This window comes from Acyrthosiphon pisum, chromosome A3 (assembly GCF_005508785.2).
Source record: "Acyrthosiphon pisum isolate AL4f chromosome A3, pea_aphid_22Mar2018_4r6ur, whole genome shotgun sequence".
NCBI classification, from domain to species: domain Eukaryota; kingdom Metazoa; phylum Arthropoda; class Insecta; order Hemiptera; family Aphididae; genus Acyrthosiphon; species Acyrthosiphon pisum.
The window spans coordinates 31,976,680-31,990,404 of record NC_042496.1 but is presented as its reverse complement, the minus strand read 5'-3'; the positions used below and the strand labels follow the sequence as shown (position 1 = coordinate 31,990,404).

The 13,725-nt window shown below is 30.0% G+C and overlaps 1 protein-coding gene across 10 annotated transcripts in view; it reads right to left on the bottom strand.

Annotated features, from left to right (window-relative positions):
• Positions 1-8,408, bottom strand: part of LOC100161839 (potassium voltage-gated channel protein eag) — a 255,330-nt gene extending 246,922 nt beyond the window's left edge. For all 10 annotated transcript variants that reach the window (XM_029491386.1, XM_029491391.1, XM_029491390.1 and 7 more), the window contains exon 1: positions 7,851-8,408. The gene's annotated coding sequence lies outside the window, so the exon portion shown is untranslated. The remainder of the gene's footprint in view (positions 1-7,850) is intronic.
• Positions 8,409-13,725: the final 5,317 nt, after the last annotated feature.

Below are 13,725 nucleotides of genomic sequence, written 5' to 3'. Positions count from 1 at the left end.
AAAAAACGTTAAAAATGGAATTTTAATTTCTAACGCTTTGTATATCACCATAGAAACGAATAAAAAATTATAATATTTTAATATTAATTCAACTTACCTACATGATAAAATAAATCATAACAAAATATAAAATATCCAGACTGACAAACCGTCTCCGCTCAGAATCGTTTTTCTTATACAATGATATTATATCATTGAATTCAAGTCTAATACAACCATTATACAATGACCCACTTGTAATCTACTGTACAGCAGAGCGACATGCCGACATCCACTTACCTGCTTTTTTATATTTGATTTATTATATAATGACTCGTCTACTTCAAAATTTTTGAATTTTTGATTAAAATTGAAATTTATTGTATCATACGTTTTTAAAAAAAATCCCTTGAGGTTGAATATTAAATTAATTGATTAAATTAAAATTTAATAACAAGTCTTCTGTACAGTATAGGTTACAAGTGGGTCACTGTAATGCACGGTGTTACATTTGAATTCAATGATATAAATATATAATATCATTGTATATGAAAAACGATTCTGAGTGGCAGCCTGATATATTACTTAGTATATTTTATCATATCATAGGGAATAAAGTAATTTATTTACTTATTTGCGTGGAACTTTGTTTTAGATATTCAATCCTATTAGCTACAAAAGTTAAACATTTTATAACATTATTAACTACAAAATCATATTAAAATTTTAAAATTAATAAATGTTGTCAAAATTTGAATTTTAAATGCTTATAAAAAAAATTGTCTCTGTATTTTTAATATTTTTCAACTACTATTCTAACAATATTTCAGGGGTCTTCTATTACATTTTCACGTATTTTTACCAAACAAATGCAATTTTATTTACATTTATAGAAAAAATGACTAAAAAAATTGAAAATTGAAAATGTCCGTAAACAGCTCAAAACAACTAAAGTATTTTAAAAATTGTATTGTGTATAGAAAATGCTAATATAAACATTCAGTGAAAATTGCATATATTTACGGTTATTTTTTTTAGAAACTAAAAACCAAAATCGATTTGGTCTAAAACCAATTTTGCGGAAAAATTACCGTTTTTCCTTAATTTGTGTTTTGTTTCTATGCAGTTTTGAAAACTATTGAGAATTTTAAATGTTGACCTCTTAAATGCACCAATCAGTTTCACTTTCTCATCGAACAAGAAATACTGAAATTGAAAATTGAAGCATTATTTCGACTACTTATCGTACAAATCGTAAACTGTATCGTAAAAATAAAACACACACCATTGTAAAATCAAGAAGTTCATCGCTCCACTCAGAATCTATTATACATTTCTATGATATTTCCAATGATGATATTTTCTAAACAGGATATATACCTATGAGTGACTATTATTTAAACAATTAACAAACGCATAAACGCATCCCCGTCGAATTACATCCCCGTCTATACAGTAAAATTACCTGGAAAATTACTAACATGTGCGTTGAACAAAAAAATAAATAAAAAATGTACCCATGAGCATTGAGCAGTATTTATTTATGCACATTTGGATTGTGTAACTGCATCGATCTATTTTTTTTCTGGAGATCGTATGTAAGGTACAAGTACGAGGGTATAAAAAAGTACGTGTCTACCGTCTGGGTAAAGTGATTTATTTATACACATCTGTTATTTATTTAGTGTCATTCGCTTTTAAGGTACAAAAACACCGGATGTTTTCAATTTTTTTAAGTTACAAAGTTATAAATTTGGATTTTAAACAAGAATTTAAAAAAATATATAGTTGTATATTAGTATATGTATATGGTTTTTTTTTAAAAATATGATCCAATATTATTATAAATCCGTATTTCTCCACTTATCATCTAATATTCAAAATTTGATAAAAAAAACAACACATAAATAAAATGTATTACACTTCAGTATCACTAAAATTAACAATTTTGGTAAAATATTCACAAATGAAAAAAAAAATTTCGTGTTACCCTTTTGTTCATTAATTTGAACATTATTTTAGCAATGGACATATGCCTCAAATGAAACCTCAATGCTGAGCGGAGGGATATTATTTTTATTACCCCATTTCGAATCCATCACGCTTTATCCATTGAACTGGAATAGTCTCATTGGATCCATCAATATCCAATATGGCAGACTGCTCCTCGCGTAACCCTCATCACTTTATTGAGCCGTTTACAGAAAGAATTAAGTCTTAGAGCTCCCATAGATAATCGTGAACATTTTTCAAAAATATATAATAGTAGTCAGTAAAAATAACAATAATATTCTGCAGAAATTCATTGAAACTTTGGACGTAAAAATTTAAAAGTGATATAATATTATTAAATCTTACCCGTATATCTATCGGTTTTCAAGCTAGCTAAAGTAACTTTCGAAACAAATTAACAAAACAAATGGAATGTTTGTTTATATTTTTATACATTCACATTTATACACTATCTAAACTGCGGTAATAGTCTCATTGTCATTTGACTTGTTCCAGAACATTAAGTGTAGGGAAACGTCAGATTGTTATATAACCACATTCCGAGATGTATGAGTGAGTGTGATGAGTGAAGTGTATATAAACGGTTGAGATAGACTTCAGAACCCTTACCATCTAGTGAATGTCTTATGGAAGGCATGCAAAGCCTATTACATGAGGTAGAAATATTAACGAGACGTCGAATGGGTGACATAAGAGAATAATATATAGAAAATAAGTCGTATCAAAAACAAAAAAACAAAATTAAATAGTTATAATAGTTAATGAAATTCCGTTAAACCCTCTCTAAGACAGTGACGGTAACGATTAATTTCGTAATTTGGGATTTGTTGGAGTATATTCACCATTTCTCCCTAAATCTATACTGAATTCTGTGTCATTTCGTCGCACAGGTCATCAAATATTACACAGATTCCCTACAATTACACATTATATCACTATAATTATAACTATTACATAGACATTTTAAATTTACATTTTATTTGAATAGAGAAATATAATGGTATTCTACATTTTAACTTTTAAGTAGGTATACGTGTATAGTACTATATACGTGTATACACTATACATATATATCGACGCTTGAGACTTGACGTTCGATCGACTTTTAAAATGCGTTCCATTCATCGTTGTCAAATACAATTGGTGTAATCTACAGGTGAGCCTTGTATAATATGGTACCTAAATTGATTAATGAATTCAAAGTGTTGCTTAACGAGAAATGAACAAAAAAAAAAAAAGAGCAGAAATGAATGATCGATAGTTCAGTACTAGTTGCTATGATAATATGGTACCTATATAAAATAAATATTATATTTTAAATATCTAATTTGGTAAAACCGTAATTAGTAATTATATAATATAATGTATAAATATATATATATATATATATATATATATTTATTTATTTAATGTGCGTCAGTGCATGAAATTTAAATGTGGACCTTGTTGACCCTAAGTATTACAGTTGTTAATTATACTCATTTATTGAGGGTAGACAATGTTATCATCTAATATCGACTATCTAGTATCTACGTTAATCGGTCATGACTTACTGTACGATGAATCGGTAAATTTCAATGCAGGGTGAAAATTTAACAGTATAGGTATCTACTTTTGTATAACAGTGTATTGCGTGATAGAATATACTTTTTAAATTGCAATACGGCAACCGCTACCCAAATCGATTTTAGATGACCTTAAGAAGTTAATGTATATTTTTTCAAACACGTAAAACAAATATAATTTTTGAGGTTTAAAAATACCTACTAGGTACTTATTTACCATTGATTGTTTTGAAAAACTATAGAATATGTAAATCCAGCAAACTATAAGGTTGCTAATAAATAAAATATTTACGATACAACACGATCAACGACTAAACAACAATAATTACAATTAGATCGAAATTCGTTTCATAAAAACTATTATATAAAACATAAAAGAACGATTTCAACAATTATTCTTTTAAGTTAACCGTTTTATTTCATGTATTTTATTATATATATATAACATATATAACATGGAACAGAGACGAAACCTATAACTACTGTCGATAGTATTTTGTAAATTGCTTTTATTTTTTAACTTATCCATCCAATAAAATTCTTAACCCTCGCTAGAAAAACGACTTAGTTGTAAGACGCTATATTTTACACAGAAACTGTCCCTATAAGCTCAAGAATAATATCTTATGTATGAGTAACAGACGAAATCACAACTTTGCAAATTACGACTATTCTAATCACATATTATAATAATATAGTAAACAAAAACTAATGTAGTATAGATCCTCGGCTTAAGATGATTTTATAACGACATTTGTACATAGTAAATTCAGGTTAAGATTTTATTCAATCATATATTTTATACGTATAAAATATAAAAAGCTAGCAAACCTTTTAATATAATCAGAATTCTCATTATATTATTTCCTTAACCCTGAAGAACATCTAAACCTACTATTACTTCTTTTGAACTATTTGCATAAAAGTATAACAATATAATATAGAGTAGAACCCTAAAACTATCATACATATTATTATACACATTACACACCATTGAAAAATCCCTGAGTCTAAAGTAATGCTAACGAATAAATTAGCGTAGCTATAATATGAAATACGAACTTAAAATTTTATTATAACTTTAAAATCAAATAATGCCAATCGTCGAATTCTGATTGTAATCAACTTCAGTTATTAAGATACAAAAACATAGTAAGAATAAAATCAAAAAAGAGCGTTTTGTAAAAGATAAAATATGTATCAAAAATGTTTATAGGTACCTACATTTTTTTTTTCATTAAACGAGTGGAATCACGAAGTTTTATAAATATTATAAGTGTGACACGCACGTGTAAATTTATAGGTATGTACCTACGAGTTATGTCTGCATTAAAAGACTACTCAGTATTGTTAGTCCGAAAAACGATTATTTATTTTTTTTAAACCGTCGACAAAAGTGGGACTATAGTAAATTGTTGACTTTATTGTTACATTGAATGTGACCCGACTTCCCAACTTTCGTTTACTTAGTTAAATTAAAAATAAAAACAAAACAAATCGTTCCACACCATTTTTGATAAAATATCGTTGTTATGAAATGGAAAACAAGTAATGTTTTCCAGTTGGTGTATAAATTATAAAAACGTGTCCCTGCTTAAGTAACTTATTATATAGAATCTATAACTCATAAATATATACGCGTGTATAATGTGTTATGGTATTAAACCGCCACAAATGCATACCAATTGTATGTTTCGAGAGCTTAAATTAAAGAAATCTGGTATACCATTTTGGAGAATGATGTATTAAAAACTGTTACAATGTTATAGGGAACCCTTACAATATAAAAATATTGTTTGCATTAAATATTTATAAACACGATCTGAATGTATTACGTTCCGTATACGAATAAATTATTAAATCGTTCGAGGTACCTATTGTGATACTGTGATAATACATAATAATAATATGAAATCGTGTGATTCATAAGAATCAATTAAAAACTGGCTTGAAATAGACCAATTTTTATATCAACTCGACAAAAACCATGGCAATAACATACTGACTTGATATCGTCGCACACAAAATATTATCAAAAAGTCGTTGGTGGTGTTTCCACGGGTCTTCTTCGAAGCGTACATTATAATAATATATGTACTTTCGCGCAGAGTGTCGCCCCCGCGGAGCACATAGGGGCTTCTCGCGTGGCGGAGGGAAAAGTTTTTGCCGTCGGTCGATCGCGCCTATATATATATATCATATACACGCACAAATACTAAATATTATACATACAGGGTGATTCTTATATCGTAATCTAAGCAATATCTTCAATATCTTAGGAGACTTGAGACATTTTTAAATATTTATTTTAACGTGCATAGGTATGTAAGTTTCATTTTATATAGTTCTATGATTATCAATATAATAGGTTCTTAAACGTTAGATTAGGTATTTCACTAGAAGTTATCTGGTTTACGTTAAAAGAACCAACCTGTATGTTTATACAAAAATATCGGTGCATATTAATTGAGTCCAATACCTGAACGAGGAAAAAATAATGTATAAGTACTAATTATTGAGTCTCGGTATAAAAATAAAACATACCAATTATTGAACCCATAATTATTATTGAGAAACAAAAAACATTAATTGTGTCCATACTTGGGAAAATTAAAATATATCAATTGACTCCTTAGATTATTTTTATTTAGTTGTATTGTGCGTTTCTATAGTTCTGTTTGAAATAAAAATATCAAGACTGTTAATAATTGAATAAGTATATTAACCAAATTGACTGCAAAAAAATGATATCAAAACTGAAGAAAACGAAATTAGAGAAGAAATCAGTTTTTGCAAACAAAATAAACATTAAGATTTTAAAACAAAAAAAACATATTGCTAAGTTTTTACCTCGGTTTTTACTGATACAGTATGGCCTTTAAATTATTAGTTAATTATTTTAAACGATTTAATAATAGATATAGTGTACCTCGTACAGTCCTAAGTTTGTACAAATGTAGGGAAAATGTTTTTCTTTTGTTCGAAGTTGAATCATAGACGTAATTAGTATTATATTTTTTATTTTACAGGACTCAATTATTAGGACATTAGGTAGTATATACATGAATAGACCAGGCGAGCTCAATTCGTTCTAATATGTTTTATTGGGACTATATTCGTATGCAGCCAATAATATGTCGGAGGCCAGTCTACCTAACCCAGTCTACCCACCAAAACCCCGAAAACACTCAGGCCGTCATCACATCGAAATCGTCTGAAATGGCTATTATTGTTGAAACGATTTTTATTTTTTAGAACGTTCGCAATAATGGTATTATACGCTAATTTTCTCTACAGTAATATATTTTATTATTTTGATATCTTATATTATAATAGATGCATAGCTGTGCTTCCCGCTTAAAGAACTTTCTACGAGAACAACACTAGTATTATTTTTATTGATAACGTCGTATCACATCAGTCGTAGCCGTGAAATACATGGCCAGAAACTAACTTAATAATTCCAGGAACCTGGTTTTCCTCGAAAATATCGTCACGATTTGTAAAGCTATTATAATATTATTATTGTCGCGTCTTCTAGAGTTGGATAAATTTAACTAGAAATAATACGTTGGACAATATTGTTTGTCAACGTATTTAAACTTCAAAGATTTTAAAGTAGTATTCCACTACTATAAATAGTGTTTCGTGTAGATTCGTGTGGTTTCTGATTAGTGATTAACCAGTTACCACAATATACTAAACTGTCGAAATATTTACATAATATTCCTACTACACGACGTTCACGTGTACGTGTACCTACGATGAACGTGCAAATTCGTCTTGAACGTATATTTCATATTGGCTTACATTGAAAATAAAGATTCGGGATAAAATGGTTACGAACTATCTTATAATTTTCATACCATAAACATATTTTGTTATCAAATGTATACGACCAACGACACAAAACTGATGAACCATAGATTTGACAACACGGTAATGTGGTTTGGCGCGTGGTAAGGAAGTATAAACACGCTGGTATACCAAAAGCATACCATGTATACCAACCAATTATAGAGAAGGATTCTTATACGCGTACACGTAAACATGTGGAATAGAAACCCACCTTTAAACTTCGGCGTGAGGTTAATTGGTTATTAAATGTGGTTATCGATGAATCGAGAAACCGCGGTCTTACCTATTCGGTATAATGTAATATTTGGCGAGTAAAAAGTAAATCCTTTACACGAATCATATGGTTTAGAGCACACGGCGGTAGTGTAATGCCACCTTCAAACGTAATCATTGTGCATAAGTATGCGTATAGTTGTTATATAGATAGACACTTACCGGTTTGGCATAACCCTGTTACGGGTCTGCAGGGTTTTCCGGAATCCACCGGATCGGGTGAGAGGAGGTTTCCTGTGACGCAATTGTATCTGTGTATGTTCTAGGTGTGATGTCGATCGGTTCTCTTTGCTATAATATAGTATAGATCGCCACGACGACGATGCCGTCGGAAATAACGAAACGAATCCGAGCGAACAATTTATTGGAGAAACACACAGGGGTAATTATTAAAATATTATAATAACGGTATTACGCGATGTGTCACTGCGGTCGTGTTATTCACTTACACGTAATAATAATATAATTTTCATGTGTGCGAGAAAAAAACCTCGCACGGTCACTAGCGATTTCGCACGGACTTCCGGACGACCGCGACGGCGGTTGCGACGACTACGACTGCGACCGCGGTATGAGTGGTACGACGGCAACGACGACCGCGGCGGTGCGCGACTACACGACTGCGGTAACCTACGTAAGTACGATTCTGGTACCTCCTCCTAAGCCGGCCGATAACGACAACGCCGCGCTGTACGTGTGTGCGCGTGGACGCCGGTCGTGTGTGCGCTGCGGCGCTGGGCCCTTGCGTTGCGGTGCCCGCGGCGGCGACATGCGCGAGCAGCTTGTACGCGTGCGCCCGACCGTTGCTCGGCCACCCGATCGCCCGCCCCCCCCCTCTCCGTGCACTGCGTAACCCCACGGTATGCGGTCCCTGCACTACCCATGGCCACCCACCAATTCTTCGCGGCCAGTGCCTGCAACGACGGCGACTTCTCCTACTACCCACCCGCACATCAACCTCTCGCCACCGCCGACTCCACGACGGTCGACGACGTCTGTGGTGTTCCGTGGTTAGGATGGTTGAAGGGAGCGGCGGTGGTGGTAGAAGAGCGTGAGCGCAACAGACTCGCGAGAAAAATCAGATCCAAAAACCGAAAAATCAAAATAGGTAACGGAAGACCGCGCCTCCCCTCCATCAAACTCGACATGCTTATAATACAAACCTAATTATATTTATACTGAACATGTTATAACATCCACCTATCCACCACTCTTTTTGTTATTTAGCTAATTTGTAATAATAAAGATAGACGATCGCTAAACAACTAAACGACTGCAATTAAAAATATTATATAGGTACTATTGTATATTAATAGTTTATTTAGAACAGCTCTGAGAAGAGAGGAGAACTGGTTAGTTAATGTAGTTAGCTCAAACAAAAATATAGGTAGTAGATCTTTAATAGAATTATTACTAAACGAATTTTGGTTTGACAAGCTTCTGTGAATGATTTTATTTTGGCCTTGGTACGAGCATCTGGAGTTTTTGTTGACGGTATTTTAGGAGGACCTTATTAATAAAAGAAATCACAAATAGAACAAAATTTTAATTCTTAGAATTGGTCACAATTTTTAAATCTTAAATGACGTCACTAAATTGTCACGCATATTTGATTTATTATCATAACGCTAAGGCAACGGTTTATTATTCCCACTATAATATATGAATATATGATATCTATCCAATATGAGCCCAGTATACACTGCCTCACACAAATAAAGTCCAAAATATTTCAAAATAAAATTACACCACACCTTAGAAAATTTCATCAAAATCCTAGTTGAAATAAATTCAACAATAAATATTGTCTAGTTCACTATATATACACTTTACTTACACTGTTAAACCGTCAGTATAACAGCATAATATTTATCTTAGTTTTTTAAATAATATAAGCTAAAATAAGAATATTTTATAAAATATTAACTATTTTATATCAATATCATACATCATAAACTTTATAACTGTCTACCTTAACTATATAATGTAGGTACTCACATATTAAAATAATATTATAACATATTTATTATTTTATATAAATTTTATTACGCAGGTAAAAGTTACATTTTTAACTTTTAATTTTTAATTTTAGAATGAAATTGCACTATTAAATTAATAATTAGGTAGCTTAATAATTTTAAAGTAGGTGGTAATATAATATGGAATTTAATTAAATTTTTTATGATAATTGGACACTGGTTAAACTATTGTTAACTGACTCTCTAAACTCTATGATTAATATACTGATGAGTTGATTTTTAATTTTCATGCAAAATAACCAAAATATAATAAACTAATTAGGAGTTGGTTTTAAGTTTTAATTTTAAAGAATAAAAATATGAATATCTGGTACTTGTGCTCCCACGCTACCACCACCTCACAAGCATAAATTTAGCCACATTATGTTTAATTGATATGAAAGATTTATAAAAATGTATTCTAAAATATGAGTGAAAAGCCAAACATATTTAAACATATTTTTATATTAAAACTATGAGTCATATTTTTTTAACAAAATATGAAAACTATAAAAATGTTATCACACGGCGATATGGTTAGGCTATTTAGGTACACAGCTGCCTGAATGAGTTATTTTTTAGGTACCTAGCCTAGAACTATTAATATAATATAGTATTTACTTGCAATAGTTTTGTTTTAAATTCCTAGTTTGAAAAATAATCAACATATTATGTAAGTACTACACCATTATTTTTTACTAGATTTGATCATCAAAATATCATGTTTATTATATTATTCTAGTACAATAAAGTACAATTAATACACTATAACTTTGAATTTCGCTGCTTTTGACTTAATTATTTTTGCTAAACATATTAATATGAAGGTATAGTTGATTTATATTGTATTATTATATTAGATATTGAAAATTATAACAATCCGCTTGGATATTGCAGACATCCATTTCGGCTAATCGTTTATTTCAGAATTTGTAGTTTTTATTTATTGTAATTTTAATTTACATTTATATAAATTTTTGTATAACACAGCAGTTGTTCTATATCAAGCTATACTAATAATATCACGTGTTAGACTTTATATCATATTATTAGCCCGAATCGGGCCGAATTCCTATAGCGCGTTTAAAATTATGTTAAATAATAGTAATAGATACATTATTATATCAGGTATGGGCCACTTTCAAACGCTTATAGTATAATAATATTACACGCCACCAATCACAATATTCCAAACAATTTGAATAATATACATTCTATACCAATAACTGAAATTAATTATTAAATATTATTAGTGTAACAGATAAAAGCCGTCAATTGTCGAATTACGTTCAGTCGTGGTTTGACCGGTTAATCCACCACGTATCGTATTGTATCGTATTGTGTCGTACCCATGGAAAAAATCGAAACTAAATACGAATTTATATTTAAAAAAAATCGTTAAATGATCATTATATTGTAAAATTTGTCAAGCCATGTCGTCGTTGAGTTAAATTTATCTAAAACAACATTTGTACCTAACTGCAATACCTAATACATTTTGACTAAAAAAATATGTCCATATGACAATATTCTTTGGTGCTTCATTTATTCAAAACTCGGAAGACTCTACGTTATAATATCTCCTTGGAATGTGAGCAGTATTATTATTACATGTGAAACTTCCATATTACGACGTAGTCTTACGGCCAACTACAAAACTATTCAGATTATAGATCAATTCTTTAAAAATGCATGTAATAGAACCAAATAAATTTGGTTCAAAAATATTTCTGTAAACAGAAAATAGTGTTAAATTCGAATTTTGACTGTATTATTATCATCATGTTCATCGCCGTCATCGTCGTCATCAACTGACGCGTTATTGTATAGTAATACCTATGTGTTGTATAGACACGACGAGTACGAAAGCGATGCGAAAGGGGTTTTCGAGTTGAGTGTTTTGTGTGTGTTTTTACTCCACCGAGTTTTCTCGAGAGCTCGTCGTGTGATGCTCTGACTATGGAGACGAAGGAGAAAACCGAATCGCTTCGGGCCCATTATACAATCGCATACATTGTATACATTTATGTATATAATATAATATATGTTATTATGTTATATATTATGCTATTACGTGTGTAGGTACGTTTTCTTCATTAGACACGTCCTCTGAATACGACGAGTACCGCAGCATTGGATGTTTTTTTATTTTATTTTATTTTTTTATTACGTTACTTAAAAAACCATTGTCTCCTTTTTGGTCCGTTTTTCTCATCATCGCCTGTGGGTGATAATTACGCGGTACATCTATTCTTGTTTTCCCGAATGACGAGGTGAGTACAATCTAATTTGAATATCTAGTTAAAAATGTCTTCATAACATTTCTTTAAATACAATTAATTTCTGTGCAACTGTCTATAATATTGATTAACTAATTGTTTATGAAATTCACAGAATATACTTAAGAAAAATATTATAAAGATTACTGCACCTTTTATTGACAATTTAAAGTAAATGTAGATATTCGTGTTTTTGATATATATATGACAACAATTAATATAATATAATAAATGTAAAACAAAAGTTTGTGGTGACCACCATTGAATCTTTTTTAATGATCAGTCGCATAATATGCCACATGTGTGAACGAAAAACAAAAATGCATACATCAGCGGATAGTTTGATTTTGAAGGTTTTTTTTTTTCAAACACATTTTGGCGTAAAATACGACTCTCTCAGACAGGCAAGCTTAGAATGAAATGTAATTATTTTCTCATATTTATATTCAAGATAGACTAACTTGCAGAGTAGTGAATTTAAGGTCTTAGAAAAGTGTGTGGTGCACTCAAAACGCCAGCCACACCGCAAGTAAATGAACAATGTATACTTAATATTATTTAGGTACAACCGTTTAAAATAAATTAATAAAATATATTTTTATGAAAAAATAATATGTATTTATATATTTTATGAAATGTCATTACTTTCAATGTGGTGTTTAGTTTTTTGGTTTTACACCAAAATTAAAAAATATAGAAAACTGCAATATTTAAAAATTGACTCTAAATCTAGTTATGTGACCAAATGACTGTCGTCTGTAACGCGTAGCAATTTAGTAAATGCTTTAACGATTTGCAAGTAGGAAATTATTAATTTAGAAAAGACTTCGTGGTTTCTAAATAATGAGTGACTAATCCTTGGTTACTAATAATGTACAATGCCCTTATAATGTTATAGCGTGACTTTGTTTCCGCATAAATATTACATACACATAAAGTATAATATAGTATAGAACCTTTTCTATAAGCCCTGGGCTCGGAGGTATAAATTTGGTGTTTTAATATTTTATGGGTTTGCAACCGTATAAGTTATAAATAAATCAATTTTATGGGCAAATTAATACGTTAAAGACATCAATAATAATTCTATTGCAATTTTTTTTTATTATTCAAAAGTAGTCCTTGCAGGATAATTTGTTTTAATCATGCGTATTCACAATAAATATAAATATATATCTTTTGGTGTACATTAACGTTTAATATAATTGTATAAATATTTATTTTGAATCTGTATATTTTTACATGTAAAATAAACATCAAAATAAGATACTAAAAATTAAAATTGAAATCAAGATAAAATATATTTAATATATTATTGTAAAGCATAATGTTTACTTACCTATATCTCAGTTACCAAAGTGCACAACTATGATTTATTTTAAATTGCATAGGTATGTATAAAATGTGTAACATTATATTATGATGAAAAGTATATTACCTGAACATACTTTACAACTATTCATTTATTGTGTAACATGTGTGTTCTCTATATAACTTATCCAGAGGCCAACCTATTTTGGTATCCATCTTTAATTATTTGATGTCGATGCGGTTGACTTATGCATAGATTGCTATTGAATATATTCAATAGCAATCTAATATCAATGTAGGTATCAAACACCAATATTATAATATTGGTATTTAATACAAAACAAAATTTTATTTTGATAAATATTTTCTTAAGTTTCTTAAAATGAGCGTATGTATTTTGAACTTTGAACTTAACACCAGTAAAAAGTG